At 40.1% G+C, this 27,080-nt stretch overlaps 1 protein-coding gene across 3 annotated transcripts in view; it reads right to left on the bottom strand.

Annotated features, from left to right (window-relative positions):
- dlgap4a (discs, large (Drosophila) homolog-associated protein 4a) overlaps positions 1 to 27,080 on the bottom strand; it is a 154,068-nt gene that overhangs the window by 61,175 nt on the left and 65,813 nt on the right. The gene's annotated exons all lie outside the window — the stretch shown is intronic.

The raw sequence follows: 27,080 nt of genomic DNA, 5'->3' as shown, positions 1-27,080 counted from the left end.
ACCCACAAGTTCATTGTATCCTGTTTCATAAACTGAAGGTACATTATGAGAAATACCATCTTTGGATTTGGCTCGGTGGATGACCAACTGATGATTCAACCCATCGACAGTCACAAGGAATATTGACATTTGCTCAAAGGTAAGAGAAAACATTTTCAAATATTTAATACTCTGCTAATGTTAACTAACTCTGGTTTTACTTCATAGCAAACTTACTAGCGTTATATTATAATAACAGAGTAATGATATGTTGATATTGCTTAATGAAAAGTCAGATAACTGGTGTGTCAATGTACAACTTAGTTTATAAAAGTTTATAAAAGAATTTAATTGTTGGGACCAGCCCCAGTGAGAACAAAGACTCGGCCTGCGTTACAATGTAGAAGCCTGAGTTGTGGTAGTTTTTGAGGGAAACAAAGAGCCATAAAACAACAGAGGGACTCCTCGTCCAGTCCTTGCAGCACTCCACACCAAGATGTGAAAAGGACACTTTTTCCTCCCCCATTGAGAGAAATGGTTAAAAAAAAGCCCTGATGACACGAGTCCCTGTGCCACGTTCACAGATGAAACACACCTCTAAGGACTAGGCCACTTTAACCCTTCAAACGTTCCTACCTTTTGGCAAACACTGCGCCTGAGTAGAACCAGGACAGCCTCATAACACCATGCAGCCTGATCCTGTGGGCACATCCCAAAGACTACTTGTGATCTAGACTTGTAGATCCCATGTCACCCCTGTCCCGCAGAAGGGACCTGGCCGAAGGATGCATTTGCCACTGGAGAAGAAAAACTGGATGTTGCTTTTCCTTGATGCGCTGAGAGCCACGCTCATCCACTCAAGGTTTAAAAAACCTTCTTAGGACTGAGTCTAACTTAATCCCTCATTTTGTAGGCCCGAGGCCATGCCAAGGAGCCTCCTTTGTTCCCTCTCACACCATCTTAGTCACATGTTGCCATTTTTCCTCTCACTTACACTTAAACACCCCTACACATGTTCACCACTCTTAGAATATTTTGTTTGTTGTAGTCCAGTTTTATAGTAGTTATTTGCTAGGGAAAGTGTCCTTGATTCTGATTGATGCTACTTTGTTAAATATATTCTATTATAGATCTATAGAAGTTGTCTATGTCTGTTGTGGATACACACAGTAGTAACGGCTGATTTCTCAGTGTAGGATTTTACACCTTCTATTTATTTGAATACCAATATTTTTCAAATATTAGTATTTAAGTGTTGACTCTCTGTTTTCAGGGTGGTGCCCCATTAAATATGATAATGATTAGTAGTATTTTAAAAACAACCAAAATCTGGCATTACAAATCCCAATATAATCAACTGAATGTTAGGAAAAGTTAGGCAAATTGCAGGGTTTTTTTTTTTTTATTTTGAATGAAAAACAAGATATTTTGTCAAATTTAGTAACTGTAACTAAGAAGGGTACAGCTTGCCAAAGGGTTGGCTACCATTGTATGTATGTCCTTTTCATTTTAAGAGGAAAAAGTGTTGTAAAAGATATGAGCAATATACCTGGCTGTAACCAAAAACACGCCCTATTTAATATAATGAATAATACAGTAAATATAATGTTGTACTGACGTCTGAATCCTGAGTAAGCATTGTTATACCTTATATAGCGGTGATCATCAACTTCCGGCCCAGGGGCCACATCAGGCCTGTCACAGCTTCCCATCCGGCCCCCAGAAGATGATCAAAATCAGAAAATGTGCAGAAATCCATCCGTCAGTCATTGGTAGTGAATTTGATGCATGATAAACACATACTCTTTAGACTGTTCTTGATTAAAGCTGCCATTTTCCACGACAACTTTCTGCTTCAGGCACTTTGAGAGTACAATTTTTTCTGCCAGACACTCACATCAATAGACTAGTTTCCTTCCTTTTTCCCCACCAATCACAACACTGCATTTTAACATCAAACCCAGTGATGGACAACATGCCAGCCCCAGATATATGCAGCCAAAATATTGCAATCGCCCCCTAGTGGCAGTTGCAGTTTAAGCGATTGGGACTGATGTCACTGGCAAAGGCAAACCATTATTTGGATTTTTGAAGGAAAAAAAAATTAACAAAAATATGTTAATTTGACCAAAATATTGTTGTTCAATTTTATTTTTTTGAAGTCCGGCCCCTTTAGGGTCTCCATTTTTCTCGCATTTTAACCAAAATCATATACTAATATCTATTCTATGATTAATGACAGAGTGTTATATTTTCCTTTGGCTCAGTGCGTACAGTCAGTTGTCTCACTATCAGAGGGTCGGGGGTTTAATACCTGGTTCCTGACACATGTTAGTGTCCCTGGTCAAGACACTTAACCCCAATTTGCTCCCGCTGTCATTGCTGCTGTACATTCTATAAATATGCCACAGCAATGACGACAATGTCCACGGTCTGTGCGGTGTTCAGAATCATTTTGTTACTGTGCCAACCATTTAGCCCACTACAGACAGCTCACGGTATAGGGAATGGGGAGTAGAGGATTAGTATGTAATTTTGGACACAGCCCATAATGGCGGCCATGTTATCATGATGTCTGAGTGGAAACTCAAATGTTATTTTGTTGTCCTGCTCAATTCCTATTCAATTTTTTTCAACAACAGAGGAAACTGAACAGAAATTAAATATAGCTGCTTAAATTATAGAGTTCTGATATTTGTGCTATATGATAATAAAACACAGAAACATAAATGCATAATAGCTAATGTTGCCCATTCATTAAAGTCTCAGCTATGTATAATTTCTCCCTCTATGACTGTATGACTGACACTCATCATCATTGTGTGAGTACAGAATGGAGCCCTAACATTCTTCGCAGCAGTGTATTACTGATTCCCACATTATCACCACCACTAACGCCTCTGGGATTGTGTGGTCGACTCACAATGCTCGTGACAACAATGACAAACGCCCGGCTTGCTTTGGCTCTGAGCATCAAATCATCACTAAGTAATTCCACCAACAAAGCTCGGCCTTGACAATGGCATCACTCGGAACAAAAATACAGTTCTAAAGCTTTCAAACATGCAGAATGTTTTATTTAGTAAAGAATGGCTCTAAAAACTCTCCAAATGTGGATATAAAGCTCCTCGGAGGTTTCAGTTTTCATGGATGTTATCCATCTGCGGCTTAGATTGTGTGTCTTCCTGTCTCTTAGTAGATAATGCATGTTGGCATATAAAGCAATCAAACTCAACCAAGATGTCTGGGATAGGTAAGACCCTTTACTTCCATGCTGATGGCCCCTGAAATTAAGGACAGCAGAAACCACTGCTACTTTTCTTTTTAGTTGCATTAACATTTATTTCCTTGAAGGTAAAACAATGAATATACAATGCATTGCATTACTTTTATGTTTGTGAAAGGGGATAAGCTCAGAGAGTATCCAAACCAAAGTCTTGGGATACTTTCAGCTAGCAATCAACACTTAAACAAGGTCACATTTACCACCTCAGCCACAAGCAGTCAGCTGTATTCAACTATGTTTTACCCTTTTAATGATGGACTAATTCAAAAGTGACTGTCCAGCCAACTGGTGCTAGTAGACTCACAAATAGTACAATGGGGATCACCTGAGAACAGTCAATGTGTCTGAAGTGATCGGAAGATCAAGTCACCGGCTAATCAGTATTCTTGGCTATCATTACACAAGACAAAAGACCACCTCAAGCAACTCAGAGAAAAGGTTACTGGAAAGTATAAGTCAGCAGATGGACACAACAAAAATTCCAAGGCACTGAACTTATCCTGTAGTTCAGTTAAGGCCATCATCAAAAATGGAAGGAATAAGGCACATGTGTAAATCTGCCTAGATCAGGCCATCCTCACATCCTCATTAAATCTGGACTAGTGTTCACCAGAAAGCATATGGGAGACTCCATGGTCAAGTGGAAGGAAGTTCTTTGGTCGTATGAGACCAAAATGGTGCTATTTGGCCATCAGAGACGTTAATATGTTTGGTGGTGGCAGCATCATGCTGTGGGGATGCTTCTTGGCAAAATAAATGCAACAAACTATAGGAACAAGCTTATTCAATGTGCAGGAGAACTATGACTTGGGAGAAAATTCATTTTCCATCAAGACAATGACCTGAAGCATACAGCAAAAGCTACGTAGAAATGGTTTAAAGACAGCAATGGGAGTGTCCTGGAGTCAAAGCCCAGGCCTTAAACCAATACAGAATTTGAGGCTGGTCTTGAAACAGGCTGTTCACTCCAGATCCCCATGCAACCTTACAGAGCTTGAGCAGTTTTGCAAAGAAGAATGGAGTAAAATTGCAGAGTCCAGATGTGCAAGCCTGATTGAGACCTATCTAAACAGACTCAGTGCCGTGATTGCAGCCAAAGGTGCATCTACTAAATACTGACTTGAAAGGGATGAATATTTATGCAGTCACTTAATTTACATTACATACTTTTCATTGAATTGACATTTCTTTGTAGAAATCTGTTTTCAGTTTGACATTAAATTGTTTTTTTTTTTCTGGTCCAAAAAGCCAAATTATATGACTGTGATTGATTTATAAAATCAATAAAAGGTTTAAACATCCAACAGGGTGAATACTTTTTTATAGGCACTGTAACTAAGACCTTAACTGGGAGTAACAGTTGTGTAGAACCTTAACTAGGACTCTTCTAAAAAGCCTGATACTCTGTATGTTTCAGTAAAGTTACAGTTTTATTCAAGCAGCAGCACTTGTACAAAAGCATACAAAGTTTACTTTTAACAACAGTGATAAAAGAAATCACCCTTAAAGCTGCCATGCAGAGGTTTACTGATGCTTGTAGCACAGAGAGGAGTAAACTGAAGCCACAACATATGAACACTAACTAATAAAGACATATAAACGGACTTAAAGTGTCACTTTCATGGGGTGATAATTGAAGCAAATCTTCCTCATGCTAGTGTGAGCCTCCAGAGTAGCATGTGTACGAGTTCATACTAAGTAAATGAGGTCTAATTGACAGATTGACCCACACATCAAGCATTTGTTCAGCTGCTACATCCTCTGATAAGGAAGTGTTGGAGCAGAGGCCGAGATATTGCGGATGAGTGCTGAACCTGTGAGTGATGAGCACAGAGCAGGCCGCATGTCTCGGAGTCCCCTCTGCTGGAAGGACACTCATTTAGCAGATTGATGGGGCGCTTTATTGCCTGCCACCTCTCTTCCTACTTCCACACCATCCCCTCATCTCCTCCTTCTCTTTTATCCCTATTTCCCTCTTTATCTCCTCCGCCCTCTCCGTCTCCGACTCTCTCTTCCTATGTTGCACACATACATGGGTATACAAATTCCTCTCTCGTCTACCCACACACGTATTTACTCTCTCCTCGTTGCCCTGTGATTGCTTTGTGAAAAGACAATGAGACTCTCTCCTCACCTCTTTATCACCCCCGCCTTATTGGTGTTCTGCAGCAAGACCAACATGCAAGAAAGAACACACACAGGTGCAAAATGCAATTAAGCATCAGACTCGTGGTTTTAATTAGACCTGCATCTAACAAAGGTTTTTACTATCGATTCACATGTTGGATCTTTGCTCAATTAAAGGGACCCTGTGAAGTTTTTGACCACTAGTTGCTCTGCAGGGCAGTGTTTGTTGGTCTCAGGCACTACAGTGTATTTTTTGATTCAGCCCTGCTAAAAAAATCCCTCTTACATGCATCAAAAATGCAATGATGCAAGAGCATAGAAAGTAAAAAGTGAAACTTTAAGCAAGTAAACATACCAGGTTTTATACATCTTCAAGTTTTGTTTTTTTTTCCTGAGGATCATTTCTTACTCCTCAGGGCTAAGCACAAAGTACTTTGTGAGTAACACTGTGAGAAAACAACCCAGATCATGGTTACTCCTCAGACTAGTAAACAGCAAATGAAGTTGGCAAAAAGCAGGTGAGCATAGTAGAGAATTTAGCAACTAAGAATTCCCTCATCCAAGAGACAGGACAGTGGACAGAGTTGTAAACCAGAGGGGCAAAGAATAGGGAATGACATAAGGGAAGGGAACCACAGGCCAGACTTGTTCCTGGGCAGGCCTCTGCTCAGGGGGCGTGTGGACATAATCACCAGCCTAATGGTGCCTCGTAAATGAGGCTCTTCATATCCACAAGGCTTTCCTGGTTCAATAGATTTGAAATAAGGGCTAAACCTAGAACTAACACCTGGAGGTTACATGCCTCTAAAAGGTATCCATGGTGGTGAGATATTGTGTTGAACTGTATGTTTCATATGAGCCCAATGACCTTGACCTTTGACCTTGACCTACAAAATCAACTTTGTGTATCCCTAAGTCTGAGTAGATGTTTGTACAAAGTTTAAAAAGTAAAGTCCCCAGAGTCCCATATCCTCTAATGCAACATGGGGGCCGGAAACCCTTGGGGATCACAAGACACTGAGAGGGGGGTCACCAGACGCTTAAAAAAAAAACTAAGAACATTTTTTTAATGATTTCAAATTGTATATCTGACTAATTTTTTATAAAGAAATATATGCATAAAATTAGTTAAATGTAAAATAAAAACATGGCCTGGTTAAATTAATTCCAAAATCAATAATTAAATAATAATGAAATCAATAATGTTCAAAACATCAGTTAAAAGTAATTCTGCACACGGACCTGTCCATAGATTTGTCTAGGCCCTTAAACTACCCAGTTCCCAGTTGAGAGTCATTGATGATATCATCACATGTGTGTTTTATCAGTAGCATTGGTGCTAGCATCCTGGCTAACACTTCCCTCATTTTTGGGTTGAAAGTGTGTCAAACTATTACTGGGTTCTAATGTTGAAAATATGTATTTGTGCCACTTCAGACCACTTTTCTTGCCCAATTTTGCCACTGTAATTTGCCACTTTTCATAAATTTTTGCCTAATTTGTGCCCATTAGTACCTCTTGTTAACCATTGTTGCAACTTTACACCACTTTTGCCAGATTTTAATCAGTTTCATCCCCTTTTCCTTACAATTCATGCCACTTTAAACCAATTTTTAACCAACTTTTTATTCCCATTCTACCACCTTTCCACCATTTCTGCCACTTTAAACCAGCCCCCTTTTAACCCCTTTTACCTCATTTCATGCCACTTGAATCCATTTTACTGTTTTTTGCTTATTTTTTTGCCACTTTTATGCTCCTTTTAATCAATTTCTTCTACTTTTAAAATTTCCTTTTCAGCACAATTTTTGCCAGTTTGAGCTATTTTAAACCCATTTTAACCATTTATAACCAATTTTAACTCTGTTTTTAAGAAAATGGATTCACATTTTTAAAATTATGATAATCTATGACACAAATTTAAAAAAGATATTTGTTGCATTAATGGGAGTGGTTATTTTTCAGGTAAAAAAAAAATGCAATAAAACAGGGATTTCACAGCTTAACTCTACAATGGACCATGGTGCACATCCCTACTCTTGAACTTGCATGGCTGTGTTCAACCACCTCCAGGTACAGGGGGGTCCCTGGTCTTTGACACTTTTATTTCGGGGGTCAGGGGCTGAAAAGTTTGAGAACCCCTGCTGTAATGCAGCTTACATAGCTAAGGCTAAAGCTAATGAAGCTACATACTTAGATAATGTAGCTATGTAGCCAATATAGCTCCAGCAAAAGATAATAAAACTATGTTAGCTTATGCTGTATTTGCTAAAGCTAACTTAGCTATGAAGATATCATTAGCTATGTTAGCTACATTAGCTAAACTAGCTTAAGCTACATTTGGTCAAGCTTATGTTGCTAAAGCTAATGTACCCACATGGGCTTATGTGGTAATGTTAACTACATAGTTAGCGTAGTTAGGCGAGCTAAAGGTCAAGCTAATGTTTAGCTTAAGCTTTAGCTAATGCTAAAGTGAGCCAATGATAGCATAAGTACTTCTTAAAAGGGTCTATGCATCATTTCATCCCAAATTAGACCTCTGACCTTTGTTTCTGCTGTTTATGAAATGTTGCTTAGTCTGCAATGTTAATGTTGTGTTAATTTCATGAATGTCAAAGCCAGACCTTTATCTTCCAGCAAAATATGTCACTAATACTGACAGAACTGTAGTGGTCAGCAATAGCATAAGCATATCAACATTGTCAACCAAAGCTATATTTCTGACTCTGGCCCAGTTCCTTTAGAACTGAAGAAGCCTTTTGGAGGAGAGGCAAAACATCTTCATGAACCTTTTAAAGTCCAGTTGGCCCCTGTAGACCAAGATTTGGATGATTCAAACTTGTACAACATCATACATCAGTATGAACATAAGTGGTGCTGAAGGTAAGGAGGACACAGAAGGAAAAGAAACTGTCTTGAGCACACAAATGTTATATCAAAAAAAAAAAAAGTGGAGGACAAACAGGGTTAGAGTTGCACTTTCTTTCAGCTACATGTTTTAACTATAGGTCTTTTTTATCCTGCGGGACTTTCACAGGCAGTAAGATCTCAGGAACGATCGCGCATGGCAAATCGAATCAGAGATCAGCTGGAAAACCGCTGCCTCATGCATAAATAAATACCAACCCCTCTGGCCCCTATGTGCTCTACACACCTGATCCTGCACACACAGACACTAAAGCCTTATCTAACCAACTGAAAGTCACTCTCCTATGATAACTTATTCATGTGTGGGAACATGAAGGAAGCAGACCATAAATTGCAGGTGACATATGGATTTAATCCTCAGGAGGAAAAGTGACATGCGCCTGAACACACGACTGCACCGACACGCTGCTCAATGCCACTGAGCTCATTGACCCACGCTGACCTGAGGGAGGCCAAGGGCAAGAAGTGATGAGTGAGTGTGTTTCTGACCCCGAAGAAGCTCTATAATACACCATCCATACACTATCATGCATTCTCCTCCTGCACTCTCATCTCTGTGATCCTGTATCTGCAGCTGAATACGACACAGTCTGACTCACCAGCTGCTCTCACAGAACAACGCGATTGTGCTCACACCGTCTGGGTAGGACAATGCAGGTTTTGTTTCCTTTCTCTGTTCAGTCTGTTTGATGTCAGAAGAGGCATGAAGTAGCCCGAGCCCCCTCTGTGATTAAATGAATCACCTGACACAAAGCTAGTTCTGAATTAAAGCTCCTTCTCCGCCTGCAAGTCTTTGCCAGAATTGTGCGTCGATGGATGCTGTTCCCGCAGAGGGACCATTAATAGTGCGGTGATCATCATCGATTTCCCCCAGGTAATCATCATTTGTCACATTTTAGACATCCGAGGGTTTAATGCGGCATCACAAATGGCTTTCTGATTAATAGGAACAATGCTCCGAGGAGGCAGCAACACAGAGGCTGTTCTCACAAGATCTGTGGCGCCGCAGCAATGCCAAGACGGCCTTGCATCGTCGCAAATTCAAATATGCAGCCAATGTGGAGCACAGCGGCACTGTGGCCTGGAGCAGGAGTGCTAATTCAGAGTGAACAGCAGAGCAGAGGAACAAGACACATTTGGGCTAAGAGTTCTCAGCTTTCAGAACACACACAGGGACGTTCAGAAAAGTTCTACTCAAATGTAAGGCAAGGCAAGTTTATTTATAGAGCACAATTCATACAGAGAGACATTCAAAGTGAGTTAAAAACAAATTATTGCTAACATTAGCATCAATAAACACCTGTTACTGGTTTTGAGAAACTGCATGATATAAAAAAAAAGAATTGCACATCCCAAAAATTTGAAATCATCAAGTGATAAATGGATAGGTCTCTAAAGTAATCATAATTCTTCTGGAGTGGATCTTGAATGTGTATCAAATTTCAAGACCATCTGTGCTACGCTTGTTTAAATATATCACCAGAAACAACCATTATGAACCTCATAGTGTCATCAGAGGAAAGTTAGATGCATTTATTGTTAATTATGTCATCAAAAAATGTAAATGTCTCTTGAAAAATTTGCACCAAGCAACCCAGGTGATGTTAGATTGCAGGATGAGTGATAAAAATTGACTTATAAATAGCACTTGCCATCACTTAGCCAAACAAGCATGTCTTTGGACTGTGGAAGGAAGCCAGAAAACATACACGGAGTAAACATGCAAACCCCACAAATGAAGGCCCCTGTCTGCCCAAGGACTTGCATAGCACTAGCACCAGCATAAGTACTTCTAAATTATATCACCAGCAAGAACAATTATGAACCTCACCAGGGTGGCACCAGAGGAAAGTTGGACGAATTTACTCTCAATTATGTCATCAAAAACTGTAAATATCTCTAGAAATGTTTGCACCAGTCAACCAAGGATGAGTGATAAAACTGACCATTAATTTGCACTTGTTGGGCTAAGTCATCACTTAACCTAACAAGCATGTCTCTGTACTGTGGAAGTAAGGCACAATAGATGCACAGAGAGAACATGCAAACTCCACAAATGAAGGCCCCTGTCTGCCCAAGGACTTGAACCAGAACCCTCTTGCAGTGAGGCAGCAACACCAACCACTGCAGCACCAATCCAATCCAATCCGGGTGAGATCTGTTTATAAAGTCAATTAACATTGCAACCAGCAATGATTTTAATCATCAATTAATCAGATGATAATTTTTCGATTCATCAATGAATCGGATGTTGTTGTTTTTTTAATTAAAATTGAGCATGGATATTCAAAAGCTGTCACAATAATGTATCAGCTAACTTAGCAACTCAGAGCTGAAGTCAGGTACAGATGATTAAAAAATATGTACCAATATTTACTTTATAAACCACCACTGGTTTTAGTGTGGTATATCATTTTTTGTCTGTACATTGAGAGTAATACAAAGCCAGGGTTAAAAATGTGATCTCATACTTGACAATGATAATGAAATGATGAAGATGCTTTTTCTGAATCTGATTTAAACCATTTTTGTGGGAATTTTCTCAATGACAAACTCGTAAAGTCATTAAATGAGTGACCAAAAAAAAAGAATATTTATATCTAAACTAAAAATCAGTCAACAAAATAGTTCCCTTTCAAAGTTTTGATATGAAATAAAAAACAGTCTAAAAATGTAGACATCATTATGATTCAGCACAGGTGAGTGCAAATTTATTCCTACAAGTAATAACTTTAATAAAGTTTTCTTCGGGATGGAACATTTGCTGCATAGCAAGAAAATACCTTTCACCTGAGAGCAATGTGAGAGACCGACTTTACTTGAGGCTATTTGATTGGGACTATAATCACACAATGATAGTGAGTATACATCAGCTTTGAATGCATTACCCCATCACCACCTCAGAATAGTTCTGCAGTCAAATTGACTTAAAAATGGAGCCATTACCTCCCATGATTTATGCTACTTAAAGTCATTAAAAACGTATTGTTTGTGTTTCAAGTGAGTGATTGCTTGCAGCAGAAGAAGATAATGAAAATGATGCTGTGAAGCCTCATGACTAATCATTGTACAAAAACCATAAAGAGGTTAAGGAGTCACTCAAAAAGAGGGAAAGAAAACCACAAACAAAAGCATGGTGGTCTGGAGGGGTTATGCATCTATTCTAAGTTCTGTGAGAAACAACATGTATGTGGAATTAAGTATTTGACCTAAATCCATCCCCACTAACATCAAACCATTCAAATAGCTGTGCGGTTTGTGCTTTCAGCTTACAAAGAGTTTAAAAAGAGCTCAGAGATGCTCTCCTCCTCCTCCTCAGCAGCAGCAGCAGCAGCAGCAAAGGTCAGGACCCTGGACAGCTCCATCCACTCTGACCTCGCTGCCAATCAGCTCAGAGAAAACCTTCTGTCAGTGTGTTTAAAGGAGACTTCAACATTCAATAAGTAGAGATCTGTAACCCTCCGTGGAGCCTAAAGCTCGGCTTATACACAGCTACACTTCTCACATCCTCTCCAGCCGCATCTCATTTAGTGCCGCCGGGTTAAAGGGTCAAACGTCAAGCTGTTTGGTGTCTTCATCGCACTCGGGATGACACTAAGATCTGCAGATAGAAGCCTGCATTGTAATCTCCCTGGGATGAGTTTAATGTAAATGAAGGCCTGCATATGCGTCATTGCTTTTTAGATACAGAAGACTTCAGTGAGGTCAGTTACTTCTTAACTCAAAAAAGGAGAATGAACAGTCAGCAGTTGGTGGAGTTCACCCATACTGCTAGAATGGGACAGTTTCTCCACCTTACAATTTATCATCTATTAAAAAAGAAATGGTAATTTTATCTCTGTCTTTGCATGGCTGAAGAGCAATCTTCACACCAGTTTCTTTTCTGTACCTGCTCTTAAAATTGGATTTTTTATCCCAAGGACAACAAAACCACACTTAAAAATTTAATCTTGAAATCTTGACGTATCTATCAGAAATGTGGAAACTCTTCAGCAGCACTAGAGAAATTATTTATACTGTGGTGAAACATAGCTACAACAAAATCATGAAGGAGAGCTTTCTGGACTCTAAAAAGTGTGGGTTTGAGATTCTCTTTGGATCAGAATACGTGAAGTACAGGAAAAGCTCCAAGGAAGTCAAAGAAGTTGATGACAGCTTGATGGAAAGTTACTTTATTAAGTTCTACATTCATGACTATTCCATGAAAATAAAGGCATTCTAACTGTGTGACAGGGAGTGCTTACATTTCTAGTGAAAAAATCGGTCTGTTTGGAAATGCAAAGTCAAATTCCATACTTTCTTACTTATAATAGACTAATGGAAATCTAGAACTGAAAACTGTGGGTTGTCATAAAATCTGCTAATGTCATTATGCCTCTATGCTGCAGACAGCCTTTGAGAGATTTATTACAATCACTGCACAAATGTCCACTCTGACTCAAGGATGGTTTCACAAGATTTTGGAGGTCACATGTCAAAGTCATTGGACTTCATGTTTATCCCTTGCTTATTCCTACACAACCACCACATGGTCCACCACTGTCTTCACACTTCTCAGTCATTGTATATCTCACAGAGGCGTTTAACCATGAGGCTTGCATCACTTAAAATCAAATTATGTGTTACTGATTCTTTGTTTTCTGCTTAAAGTTTACTGAAAAAAAGGCTGCCATTTTCATGTCAGTTAGGTTAGCTAGCTAAAGATTAGGACTTGAAACACAGGAATATCTTTCTTCTTTGCATATGATGTCACACAGCAGCAGAGAACTCCCAATGGGGGGCAGGAAGTGATTTCAGCATTGAGAAAGGCCACCCAAAACGCCATGATTTGTGTCGTTACAATGCCAAGTGTTTAAAGTCCAAAAATAAAAACATTTTCTCATGGTTCTCCGGCTTCCTCCCACCACCAAAGACATGCCCGTGAGGCTGTGGGTGTGAGTGTAAGCATGTCTGCTTGTTCGTCTCTATGGGATTGACTGGCCAGTCCAGGGTGTACCCCACCTCTCACCCAATGACAACTGGGATAGGCTCCAGCCCCCTGCAACCCCCAACAGGATAAGCAGCATAGAAAGTGGATGGATGGACTTTTGTATCTATGGAGAAATGGCAGCAGGCAGGAATTATAAAAAGCCTCCATCTAAAGCCTATGGTCAGTTTCCTCAAAGCAGTCTGCTTTAGTTCAGTACAGTTTTGTGATGATTTAGCACATTAAACTCTGATCTTATTCGTTTTTCTTTAGCTGATGTCCGCCCAGTCTTGCTTGTTGTGACGGGGAATCAGTCTCTTTTAAGAGATCCAGATCAAATGGCTCAGCTCAGTAGAGGTGGTTGTTCGGCTCCAAACAGCTTTAAGTGGATTAAACAACAAAGGATGGAGGAAACTGGCACTCAAAGAGGAGCTAGCCATAGCGCACATTAAAAAGCCATTTCATAGCACAGATTGTTTGTGAACAGCGATCACCTACCCCACAAGTTTTATACGGCTGAGAGTCTATCACCAATTAAAAGCATGTTTGTGACAAAATGAGGGACTTGTTATATGTCAAAGGGGCTCAGCTAGCCTCTTAGCTCAGAACAAGACTACTCTAGACTCTTGTCTCCCTTCAACTGGCTCAACAATGCTAGATGCTAGAAGGTCTGCAGGACTGAGTAATTTGCAATATTGATCCCCTCAGCGGCAGGTAAATCTGTTAAACTGTGGGGGAAAATCATATTTTTTGTAAAGTGTTAGCATCGTATGCAATGTCTGTAGACATTATGATAATTGCAGCTGTGATGTACTAACTTTCCTCTGTTCCCATTCATTCCTAATGGCTGTCCTCCACTTCCTGCCCCCAAACAGACATTCAGAATCACGTCATTGTCAACAACTTATAGCAGGAGTGTCAAACTCATATTGAGTCTGGGGCCAGATTTGCTCTGAGGAAAGTCCTGAGGACTGGACTATTTAGGCCAGGATTATGTAAGTCAATCAAGGGTTCTGAATTTAGGCCTTACCTAAGAGCCTAACAAGCTCAACATTTAAACAATAATTGTCAACCTCATTTTCACTATTAGTGAAATATGATAAAATATAAATAACACTGAGAATAAACCATTCTGAGATGAAAAAAGCAAAAATGATGAGTTTAAAGGCTCAAAGTCTGAGATAAAAAGTCAAACTTATTAGTTCAAAAGGTCAAAACATGAAATTTAAAGGCAAAATAATATTTTTAAAATGCAAATAAATGAGATAGAAAGTCAAAATCACAAGTTTAAAAGGTAAAAATATGACTTAGAATTTTGAATCGTAAATCTTGAAAGTCAAAACATGAAAAAAGTCAAAATCATAAGTTTAAGTCAGAATTGTGAGATGCAAAATTGAAAATATGAAATGACAACAATAATTTCTTTACCCATCTTTCTGACTTTTAATCTAACTTCTTTTACTCTTCACTTTTTCAGATTTTTTTTAAATTTAATGAGGATATTTGAAATCATCAAGGTAAAGTTTACACGTTTACTGGAGGAAATCTGCAGACCTCATACTGGTGCTCCAGTTATAATAGAAAGATCTTATGATCTTGCGGGCCGGATACAACTGTACCACGGGCCGGATTTGGCCCCCCGGGCCTTGAGTTTGACAGCTGTGACCTATAGCTAGCATTCTATGCTAAATCTTTTAGCACTTTTACTTCAAGTATATTTTAACCAGAGGAAATGTACTTTTACTTGAGTACAATGGTCTGGTACTTTTTCCACCTCTGGCTAAATGGCACAGAATTCACACCTCTTGAAAAGAAAGTAAAATAGCAAATACAAAACTACATGTAATACATGAAAAACACTAGACTCCCACTATCATTCTAGGTGATCTGAGTCCATGACATTATGTGAACTCTGGATTATACGCTACAGAGGCCCTGAAAGGACATGTCAAAACATTTGATTTTACTTCAGTTTCCATTGATAGGGGACAATTTTGGCTGTTATCCCAGTTCTTGACTTATTTGTCCCGTTATTTTGAGAAAACAGATGGTTTTCCTGAGAAGTCTTCTTTGTTTTGGGATCTTGAAAAAATAACTAACTATCCCAGGAAAATCAGTGTTTTCCTAACAAAACTGCATAAATTACAAAAAAATTCCAAGAAAACAACCTATTGTTACCTGCCATCATGGGGGTACAATACAGACATCCTTTCAGGGCTTCCTTAGTATTTCAAAGGTCAGAGGTAGTGTCTTGGGCTTCTAAAACAACTCCAACTCAGCCTCACTTTCCTTCATGAGAACAGCTCTGTTTGTCCATAAGTGTGTAATAATAACATCATTTTATTAAAGGGTATGAACATTTTAAAAGCTTTAAGAGCATCCATGTAAAACAAATACAGTGCAGTGAGTTTTTTGCATATTTGTCACACTTAAATGTTTCAGGTCATCAAACCAATTTTTATATTTCACAAAGACAACCCAAGTAAATAGAAAATGCAGTGTCTGAATGATTATTTAAATTTATTAAGGAGGGAAAAATCCAAACCTATCTGACCCTTTCTGATTCTCAGAAAGGGGGCAGATACTTTTTTCACAGCACTTTAGTTTACCAGGAAGTCTTACTGATATTAAAAAACCTCTTTTGCAGTGAAAACAACCTCATTACTCTGTCACCACTTTCTTTATGATACTCTCAATTTGTTCAGATGTACCAGTGTATCTAATTGTAGCCCTTTGAAGATTATTTCATACCCAAGGTGCATTAAAGGAAAAGAAGGATTCCTCAGATCTTTCAAATCTCAGTGTAAAGAGCAACAAATTAGAGGACGTAAGCTGGAACCCGGTAGAGCTTAAATAGCATTTCTGAATTATGCAACTACCAAAAACTTCAATCAGTAGGCTGGATTTTGATGAACTTAAACGACCCTGCCTTTATCAGGGAAAGACATCCATAAAAGACTGGTCTTTCATAAAGAACTTGTGCACAACGAAGATGGGAAAGACTAAACATTTGTAAAATTACACTATAAAGACATTAAATTAGGATATCATTAAACAGATATCAGTAATTTGATCTTGTAAGACAGTCATCTATACCAGCCTGCTGCTCTGTGGGGAGAGATTCCTGTTAAAATAATCACTAATGAGTGCTTTACTGGCCTACGGAGCTGTGTAAACATATTCTGAATATATTAAGCATTTTGAAACATGTTAAAGTGCTAAAATATTCATGATAGATGGAAAAAGATTTTGTTTTCATAATTTAAACATTCCTCCCTATCCCTGCTGTTGCTCACTGATGCATACCAGCACTGTTCTGCAAATCTCAGAAATACGTTGAAGTCCATCGGTATCTTTTTGTTTATTTTGTATCTTGGTAGTTCTTATCTCCTCATTTTTGCTCTGAAATATCACATCAACCTAAGTATTCAGAACCTGAAATTTAGCTCAGGTTTCTTCCATTTCTCTTGATAGTTGCTGAGATGTGTCAACACCTTGATAGGAGCCTCCCCTGTGGTAAACTAAATTGACTGGGCATGATCTGGAAAGGCACACACCTCTCTATAAAAGGTCTGACAGCTTACAATGCATATCAGAGTAAAATCCCAACCATGAGGTCAAAGGAACTGCCCTCCAAGATTCTCAAAAGGAAGAAGTTTGGCACAACCAGGACCCTTCTCTCCCAGTCGCCCAGCCAAACTGAGCAACTGAGAGAGAAGGGTCTTAGCAAAAGGGGTGACCAAGAACCTAATGGTCACACTAACTGAGCTCCAGAGATCCTGTGTGGCGATGGGAAAAAGTTCCAGAAGGACAACCATCACTGCAGCCCGCCACTGATGGGACTTTATGGCAGAGTGGCTATAGGCAGAAGCTTCTTCTCAGTGCAAAACTCATGAAAGCTTGCTTGGACTTACAAAAAGCACCTGAACGACTCTCAGACCGTGAGAAACAATATTGAACTATTTGGCCTCAATTCTAAATGTGAAGTTTGGAGGAAACCAGGCAGTGCTCATCAACTGGCCAATACCATCCTAACAGTGAAGCGTGGTGGTGGCAGCATCATGCTGTGGGGGTGTTTCATCAGTAGGGATTGGGAGACTGGTCAGAACTGAGGGAGAGCTGAATGACGCAAAGTACAGAGATATAAAGTCAGGTCAGGTAGGGGAGCAAATGCCAGTTCGGCACTTTGCTGCGTCAACTTTGGTCCTGTACTGCTCTGGCCTCCTGATGGCCATCCTCCTGGCCCATGCCCCATCTTTCCAGGTATCCTCCCAGCTGCTCCCTCTGAAAATGGCTGTCCACTGATCATCCCTATCCAAGCTGACTGAGCTTGAGAGGATTGCACAGAAGGGTGGCAAAGCTTGCTAGCTGTAATTCCTGTCCAAGATGCTTTCACTAACTACTGAATAAACGGTCCGAATACTCATGTCGATGTGATATTTCAGTTTTTTCCTTTTAATAAATTTGCCAAAAATTCTAAGATACTTAATCTGCACTTGCACTTCAACCTCAGCCTTGACAGCAGATTGATACATTTCAAGTGGCACAATCACCACTTACTTTTCAAAACAGTGTGTAAGAGCTGAACCATAAGCATTTTCAAGCTTTTAATAGCACCGTGCCAAATTGCAAACAACAGGCACAGTACTTTAGACACTGTTTGAATAAACTGAGAGGATTAAACACAAACACATTAAACCCAGGAGACCTTAACGAACCTTCTGTCATTGTATATGTATGAATAGGCCCTCAAGGTCGCCACCAACCCTCCACATCTTTTCTTCATGCTGCCACATTTTCTCTGGTAGCTGGCTGAGTCAATGACTTTCAAGGCAAGAGAGAAATGGAAAAAGGGAAATAAAGCAGGCAGAGAAGACAGAGGCACAAAGAGAAAAGAGGGTGCGCGTGTGTGTGTGTGAAAGATTTAGAGGGTGAGATTGAAAATTCATAAAGGCAAAAGCAGGCTTAGCTCCAACCAGAAAACATCTGGCTATTTTACTGACAGCCAAGACTTTGAATTGATTTCAAAGAAGAATAATAAAAAAAAAACTTCACCAAAAACTCCTCTGAATGCATTACATAAAGCAAGTCAGCAAGCTTGTATCAGCATGGCTCAAGAGAGAAAAGAGCACCTCTTGTTTTTCAAACATAAAGCAAGTCCACATCTAGTTTACCCGGATGACTACAGCTCTGCCAACAAGGTGGATATCATTCCTTTTAATGAATTTCTGAGTCACATCACAGAAATTTCCTATAGAGAAAGCTCCTATAGATGAATCCTCCTGTGCTTTTAATGGTATCTCAAGGAGGTCTACTGAAAAAGTAGGCAAACAGTGGTAGTGTGATGGGCAATATTAGCAGTTAAATGTATTCACAAGAACTGCATAGAAGGAAGGTCAAAGCTGGGTCCACAGTTGGGACCCAGGCCTAAAGCTGAGTGCACTTGACCCAAAAGCCCACTTCATTTGATCAGTGTGAATACTAGGGTACCAAACTCAGGACACTACCAAACCTGCTTGAAGAGGTGGACTCAGGTACAGTTTGAATGCACCTGAGCATGGTCCTTGGGAGATGCAAGCACATCCATGCTCGAGTATGGGGTACTCATCTGGGAGTAGAGTTGTAAAGGCAATTCTTAACATCCCACACATTACAGCCCCCTTAACAGAGGCAGTGAGCTGTGGAGTGTTGTTTGATGATGTCTGGAGTACTAATCTGAACATTGCTGAAGATGCTGTGATCAGGCACCTGGTGTGATTTCCAGCTCACTGCATACTGAGTGCCAGGACCCATTGGGCTGGTCCAGAGGTCTGTGGCAGCTGCGTGGGTCAATGAGGGGCCAGCTGGGAGGATACAGGACACAGGCCTGGGGGATGGCCATCAGACAGCCAGAGGAAGACAGGACCAAGGCTGGAGAGGCAAACCAGCATATGCTCCCATACTTAACCTGACCTGTCTTGTTATAACGGTTGTATTCATTGCCACAAACCCGTTTCATCCTATGAGCTACACGGTAGATGTGGAGGTAAGATAAGGGTTGTTGTGGGGTTTAAAAAAGCAATAAAAACATACACATTCCAAAACATGAAGTGCGCTCGGGCATTGAACAATTCTACTAATGTGAAAGCAGACCAGGGAGAGAGATGGGAGAGGTGAGCAGTCATGCTCGGATATGATACAATAACAATCAACTAAGAAAAAGAAAGCCCCAAGAAACCTTCAGAGAACTGTTCAAACTAGGGCACTCAGATTGCCTGGTGGTTAGGTCGTGTCCCACGTTGGTGGTCAGCCAGGGTTCAGATCCTGTCTGTGACTCCTTTCCCACATGTCTCTCCCCCACTCTCTCATCCCCATTTCTAATTCAATTTGTTGTCCTCCTCTATAAGTAAAGGTATAAAATTCCCAAAAATATATCTTCAAAAAAGAAAAAAGACTGTTCAAGTATGGATGTGACTGATTACACATCTCTTTACAATTAAATGTCAGCCTTAAAAATAGGCAACAGAGTTAAGAGTTTGTTAAACATGTTACTGATTTTTTAATATATTAAGTCATGCCTTAAGTGGCTCTTTAATGTTTTGCATAAGCTGCAAAGCAGCCAACTGCCACTATGTGAAGTTGCAGCCTTGGTTAACTGACCTGTTCTTCCCAAATTTGGGGGATGGATTTACCTGGCAAAGCTAATGGATTGGCCAGATTTCATGTCCGTCATCAGGTATATCATTTTCAAGCTGAAATGTTTGTACCAAGTCTGATAATGAATGAACCAATCAGTAGCTGTATTTCTATTACCCTTAGAAATGTGCAAAATCTAAATAGTGCAATAAAAAAGTGGTGATGGAAACACCTGAATTTGGTAAATACCCTCTCAAATTTAGCTAAAAAGTTTTTACGCTCTCATGAGGAGATTTTTCAGACATTTCAATATAGAAAAACACCGCAAAAGTGCAATGGAAACACCTTTTCCACATTTACAAGTCACAGGACCCAACCTATGATGTCATATGACCAGTTCACTGCGAGACAATATGTCACGGTACATGTGGACAGAAGGGGAGACGAGACTTTTCTTAACATCATACTTACACCCTTACACGTGGCTTTTGCCATACATACGGACTTTGCCTCTGAACTATCATCCCTTGCCTTCGTCTTTTGTTTAAAATTGTCAAGGCAACCGCTGTAGATTTAATTATAACCGTACTAACACGCAATAGATTTTTAGCATCCAGCTTCCTTGCAGCAGAGTTTCGCAAGATGAAATTTTACGAGAATAGCTAGGCTTATGCCCAAAACTCCCTACAATGGAAACACATTGAAAGCGCAATTGTACTTAGTCGAAATTCAAGAAATATTGCTTTTATTTTGTGAAAAAAGGTTGAGTCATTTGAGCAGAATGAGGCAGTAGCTACAGGTGGAGTTTAATTTTACTGCAAGCTAGTCAACAATGGTGACCTGTGAAGCAATTGACACAGCATCATAAAGTTTTATTCAAAATGGACAGCAGGCAAGAGGTGAATTCAGCAACTGGCTCCACTGAGAGTTAACACTTACAGCTACCTCTTGAGCTCAGGTTATGCAATTCGCCCATTCATCTGGGCAACAAACTATTGGGTGTTGCCCAGATGGATGTGAACAATATCCCATGCCATGAATAGGCATAAAAGTCCATCTGGTCTATCTATCAGGTTCAGGATGGATGGCATGCTAAAGGTGCAACATGGTTTGGCAATATTTGGAGATAAAGTTGTATGCAGCCTATGTCTTGTTTAACAAGAGTCTATCTCCTAACAATTCATTTCCATTTATTGATGTGCCATCAAGTAACAGCAAAAATACTTTTCCTTTTGCATTAGTTTGTAATACAACTTTTAAAATCTTCAGCACCTATTGCAGACTCATTAACATTAGAAACAGATCCTCATTCATGTCCTTAAAGGCAACTTGCTCCAGTCCTTTAAGACTGAAACTACTACCAAAGACTATGGTATGTACTCTACTTTGTACCAGATTATTTCCATCATATTGATTCCTCGTCAAAACAAACTACATGTAAAAGAATATGTAGTCATCCCATTCTAAAATTTTCCTTGGAACATTTTGTACTTTCTTGCAAATGTCCATCTATAATCAACACCGTTTATCCAACTCATGGTCAGTCCAGGGGGACTGGAGCCAATCTCCACTGTCTTCAGGCAAGAGGTGGACTTCTTGCCAGCCAATCAGAGAGTAAGACAAATATTTACACTCAAAATCTCGCCAATGGGCAAACTGGGCTCACCAATTATTCTAACAAGCATGTCTTTGGACTTTGTGAGGAAGCCGGAGTACCCAGAGAGAACCTTTGTGTGCACTTGGAGAACACGCAAACTCCAAAAGTGTTTCAAAGCAGGGTCCTTCTTGCTGTGAGGCAACAAACCCTCATCACTGCATAACCATGCAGCTCCTTCTTGCCATCCCAGAGTAGAAAAGCTGTAGGCTTCCTTCAAACAGTATGAAGCAGCAGGATGTAGCAGGGCCCCAGGGAACACAGCTATTGTATATTCAGGTACTATGATGGTCAAAGAATTGAACTAGATAACACGTTTGAAAGCATATTATGGGAGCTTAAATGGTTTGTTTTGATGCAGGCTGTAAGAGGAAAAAAGTTCAGTGCCTTGCTCAGGGGCATCAATAGATGAGTGTGTACCAGCACTAAATGCTAACACAGTTTAATGAAAGTTCAGGCATGCGGAGTGAGAAAGAGGAGCATAAGAGGACACGTGACTGACCCGAGTCACTGAAGCAGAGACAGGGTTAAATTGTGCTTAAAGGTTCCCCCATTAGCTGTCACAGTTATCCTTATTTGAGCATGATTTTATGGACTTATAACGCAATTTAATCTGTATATGACAATAATTACAAGTTGGTTACCAAAAAAGTGATACAGATGGTTAAACACCAAAGCTAAAGTGACATGATTTCATTTCAGGCTCGCCTTTCTTCTCCCCCAGTCCTTCCAGAAAAGCTGTCTAATTATAAACCTCAGTATTTACCTCAGGTCACAAACTTACAACAAAGACCAGGCGTGATGTCCTCGCTCGTCATGCAGCTCTCTCTGGCACAGTGTCTTCTCACTTCTCCAGTTTCACATGAATTATTCATAGTGGCAGAGATAAGGAATTATGTAAAAGAAGCAGCACATAAATCTCTGTGGTTAGGAATAGTTAATCAGAGCATCCCAGGGGGAGGTGATAATGCCGGCTGAGACGGCTTCTCAAAGTTACTTTTTCGGCTTTGCGGCTCGCTGTGCGTGCTGTCCAGGTGTGGAGGGATGTGCGAGCTGTTAAAGGATAAAGTCACTCTGCTTCCGTATGAGTACCATTTGGTTTGTTAATCAGTCCCTCCTGGATTTTGTAGGATTATGCTGTGATTGTTGTTGCAGATTTTGTGATAGCTATTTTAAAAAACTGCAATGCAAGTTGCTGCGAGAGGCCTTTCTGTGCAGCAAATGGCACAACCAGCATGTGTAACTGGGGCGAACACTCCAGGAAAGCTATGTTTCGCCTGAGTGAGCTGTTTCAGCCAAAAGTTAGTTTGCAATGCATGGGCCCATTAGATTGCTTACAAGTGTACAAAGCAGTATCTACACTATATTCATTATGTTGATTTGCTTCCTCTTCTTGGGTACAGTGCAGGTAAAACCATTGAAAATAGACAATGGGATATCTACTTCACATTAGAATGACTGTTTTTTGGATAAGCAATGACACATACATTAGCAACAGAGCCTCTTGTGAAAGTTAGGAACATAACCTTTGACAAGAGATATATGAAGAGACGTCTAAGTGGATGACTAACCCATTTCAACTCCAACAACGGACAAAAAGTCAGTGGCAGCTAGTGCATAATCTCTAGAAAGGGCAGGGGGTTTAGATGTAAAGAGATGCACAAAAATTTATGCTAACACATAATGAAAAAGCATTTTGATCATAGTAGGTTAAACTCCCGAAATTCTTTGTTTTACTTGACAGTGCAAGGTCAAATAGATTATTTTTAGATTGTTTAGATTCCGATCGAGAAGGGTGGTTTATGCTGATAGTCGCTCGGATCAGCATCCATGAAAACATTTAATCTGATCATCTCCTCCTGTTCGGGGTGAGTTTTGTATTACTGCGCACGTCTGCCTCACGGACGGACCTGACAGAAACATTGCGGGTGCAAAATAAAACTGGTCTGTTGTCGAGCTTCTCTACTCAAAACTTTAAAAAGAGCACCAAATTGTTGATTTGATAATATAAGGTATAGCAGTAGTTGAACAATCCAATGTTTCGTGCGAGTAGGAGTTGAAAAAATGAGTGAGTGTCAGCGATTTTATTCACATTAAATGTATGATACATGAGCACACGCATCTGACTCGGATCATATCTTTTGGCGTCCATGTGAATGGATAAATTTTAAATCTCTAATCAGAATAAATTCAATCGGAATTTAAAAACACTATTCATGTAACCACGGCTACAACCAGCTTTTCAAGACACAGATACTTTTTTTTCTTTTTTTACACTACCACTGTGTTGCCTTACGGCGCACGTCACTTTTAGTGCTTGGCTTTCCTAACTTTGGTGGGTTGGCGTTCCTTACTTTGGTCGATGGGCTTTTCTAACTTTGGTCAAACTTTATCAGTTTTCACTATTACGTTATTTTTGACCAAGTTTACAGTAAATAAGAGAAACCTTATTGTAACTCTTGATTTACATTGGTCCCACTCAGTGTCGAGGGTTTCAACCACTGGACGAGAACTTTATAACCACTTTGCCCTTTATGACCCCCACCTCTCTACAGTGAAAGATGGACAGTAAGGGCTATGAGACATGAAGTATTTGATTTTTTTATTGTTGAGTCACTGTCTAGAGGCTCTGCAAAAACCTTACAGTTTAACTCTGAATCCCAAGGCTTATAAAAGACAGACAATCACACCTAGAGGTATTAAGCATAAAACTTTACAGTACAGTGAAGACATAAACAATAGCTCCTTATTTTCTTGACATGGCTGACCAAATAGTGTTAGTACAGTTTGTAATATCAAGAAAGGGAGTTTGGTGACAAATTTAGATCATAGTGTGGCAGCTGTGATGACTCCATTTGCTATCATGTGCCTTAACTTTACTGTGTAAATACTGTTTTTACTCTATAGTTATGTTTTCACTGGGAGTGCAGTTTAACATGAGTCCCCTCTGCTGTCTCTGCTGGAATCACTGCAGACTTGAGCTAGGCAGTGTGTGTATCTTGGGAAGTTTACACCATGTTATTCCCCTGGTAAGATGATTCATAATATACTCAGCTTTCCTGATTTGCCATAACCAAGCAGGCTGCAGTCCTCAAAGCAAGAGGCTCAGGTTTGAGTATGACTTCAGGCTTTTATTCTTCTTGTCATTTCCTGACTCTTTCTCTCTCTTATTTCCAACTCTGTCCTCTGACTCTTCAATAGAGGCAAAAGGCAAAAAAAAAAAAATTCTTAAAAACGGATTATTTCTGAAATCATTGTCAAGAATTTCTAAGTATCTGTGACAACATGAAGTAATTTAGGCTTGCTAGTTGTAATGCATTGTTCAACGTATCATAGCTTCTCTGTGGTGTAGCTTGTTAACCAACAGTTAACTAAATCATATGTTTCTGTGATTAGAATAAATGTGGGATGTTTGCTCCTGGTTTATCACAATTTGAAAGAAAGAGTACACAATCACTGCACAAAAAATAGGCTGACTGGAGAAAACTGCTGAAAAGTTTCAGCGGCTAAGCAAAATTGCAGGGCCATGTAGAATGCATTGGTTAACTTTGCAGGCGTTGTTGTCAATAACGTGATTGAACAGCTCTAGTAATGATGGTATAAGCAGAGAAAAATACAAAGGAGTCTTTAAACCCTACATAAGATGTGGTGAATGAATCAAACTCAACTATTTTGACTTTTTCTGACACTGTAGCGTCTGGCCCACAAGGTGCGACTTCGCCTGGGTGCTAAATCTTGCTACCTGCACAGCTTTGGTTCTCACATAAGACAGCAGCCACACACCGACCTCTATCATCCCATCTGCTCAGGGAAACATCTCTCTGCTGCAGCGGGGTGGATTACGTTGACCCAGTGTGACACGGGTTACTGGAGCAAAGCGAGTGTCAAAATGTGACAAATCTTGCTGAGCCCTCAGTTCCCAAGTCGCTTTTGTCCATTTCCACCTCCATACTAAAGAGGCACTCTGTCAAAGGAGGTGGTGCAGCGGTGGAGGATGTCGTGGTTTAACAAGAGCATGGTGGATTTCTTTCGGGTGAAATAGAATCCGTGCTCCCCAAAATTCACTCTGCCTTTTTGAGGTTAAGGAAAATTCATCTCTCACAAAAGAATCCATGTTACGATGTCGATAGAAACTGCAGAGGGAAACTGATTCAGACGGTCATCGTATTGATCTAACAGTTCGTGAGAGTTGATGGGAACAGTGTCGGCAGAACCCCGGGCAGTGCAAAGAGACGAGACTCGTAGGGACAGAAATGGGTGTGAACAGAGATCCGCTCTGACACAGTGGCCCTTTAATGTGTGAGGCGAGAGTGCACAGGCCTGTCATGTTGTAGGTAAAGACGGCCCCACATTAGACTGGTGTTAATTATGGGGCCAAAGGCTCTGCTAAGACTATTTGTCATGATGAGACCTCTGGCAAGCAAAGAACAGCTTTTTTTCTAGGATGTATGATACAGCACTAAGAGAGAAGAAAATGGTGAGCTGTAAAGCTTTCTACCAAAGATGATTCAATCATTTTATCTGTACCATAGCGTAATCATCCTGAGAAGGCTTTTTAGTGAAAAGACTTATAAATAACCATGGCTGTTTGGTCTACAGCTTTAAACTTCAAAATAATACAATTGGTCAATGTCAGTCGGTACCTATATGACCAACATGTGCAAAAAAGGGTTATCATGCACTTTTTGCATTGATTTGAAATAATGTAGTGAAACTAGTTATTAAAGACACATACATTTTATTTATTGACACTGTAAAAATAAATCTTGTTGAAAGTGCTTAAAATGTTGAACTTTACATTTTTGAACATGCAACAACCACTGGCCTATGGGTAACAATGTGTGAGGGCAACATTTTGCAAGACAGTGTGGCTGCAGACCATTCATCTCTGACGACCACTTTCAGATTGTTAATCTGAGATGCCTTTTATGTCAGAATGGAAATAGATGCAATAATTTTCTACATAAAACCCTTACCCTAAAATTCCTGGATCTGTCCCCATGTACCCCCACCACGGCATTCGTCGATTACTCCCTCCCCCGGTGGGATGGAAACACAGTGAGGCAAAGCATTGGCTTTGCTACGGGTAGACTGTCATGGCGGAAGCATTGCTTACTAGTGCCGACAGCTGCCCTGACAGTCTCACCCATGGTCTCACTGGATGGCTGGAAGTCATGGCAGAGGGTGAATATTCCTCTATTCCTCCCAGCATTGTGAGTATTCTTGCTACAATTCTCTGTGTTTCTCTCTGTTATGCTCCAACTCGTCTCCTCGACCAGGCGTGCGTCTTTCAAACTCTATAAACTCCAAAACTTTGAATGGAAACACAACCAAAATGCTGCTGGGATTGAAGTTACTCATGTCCGCCATCTCCTGGTGTAAAGTGGTAACAGCGCAGAGCTATGCCATTAGCTTGATCTCCCAAAAGGACAGAATCCTTAAAAAAATTCCTGGATCCAGACGGTGATCCAGATCTCTCCCAAAATCGAATCAGTTCTTCCTTATGCCATTTCTGACATTTCCTG

This window comes from Cheilinus undulatus, linkage group 11 (genome assembly GCF_018320785.1).
Source record: "Cheilinus undulatus linkage group 11, ASM1832078v1, whole genome shotgun sequence".
Classification (NCBI taxonomy): domain Eukaryota; kingdom Metazoa; phylum Chordata; class Actinopteri; order Labriformes; family Labridae; genus Cheilinus; species Cheilinus undulatus.
This window is presented reverse-complemented; position numbering and strand designations above follow the sequence as displayed.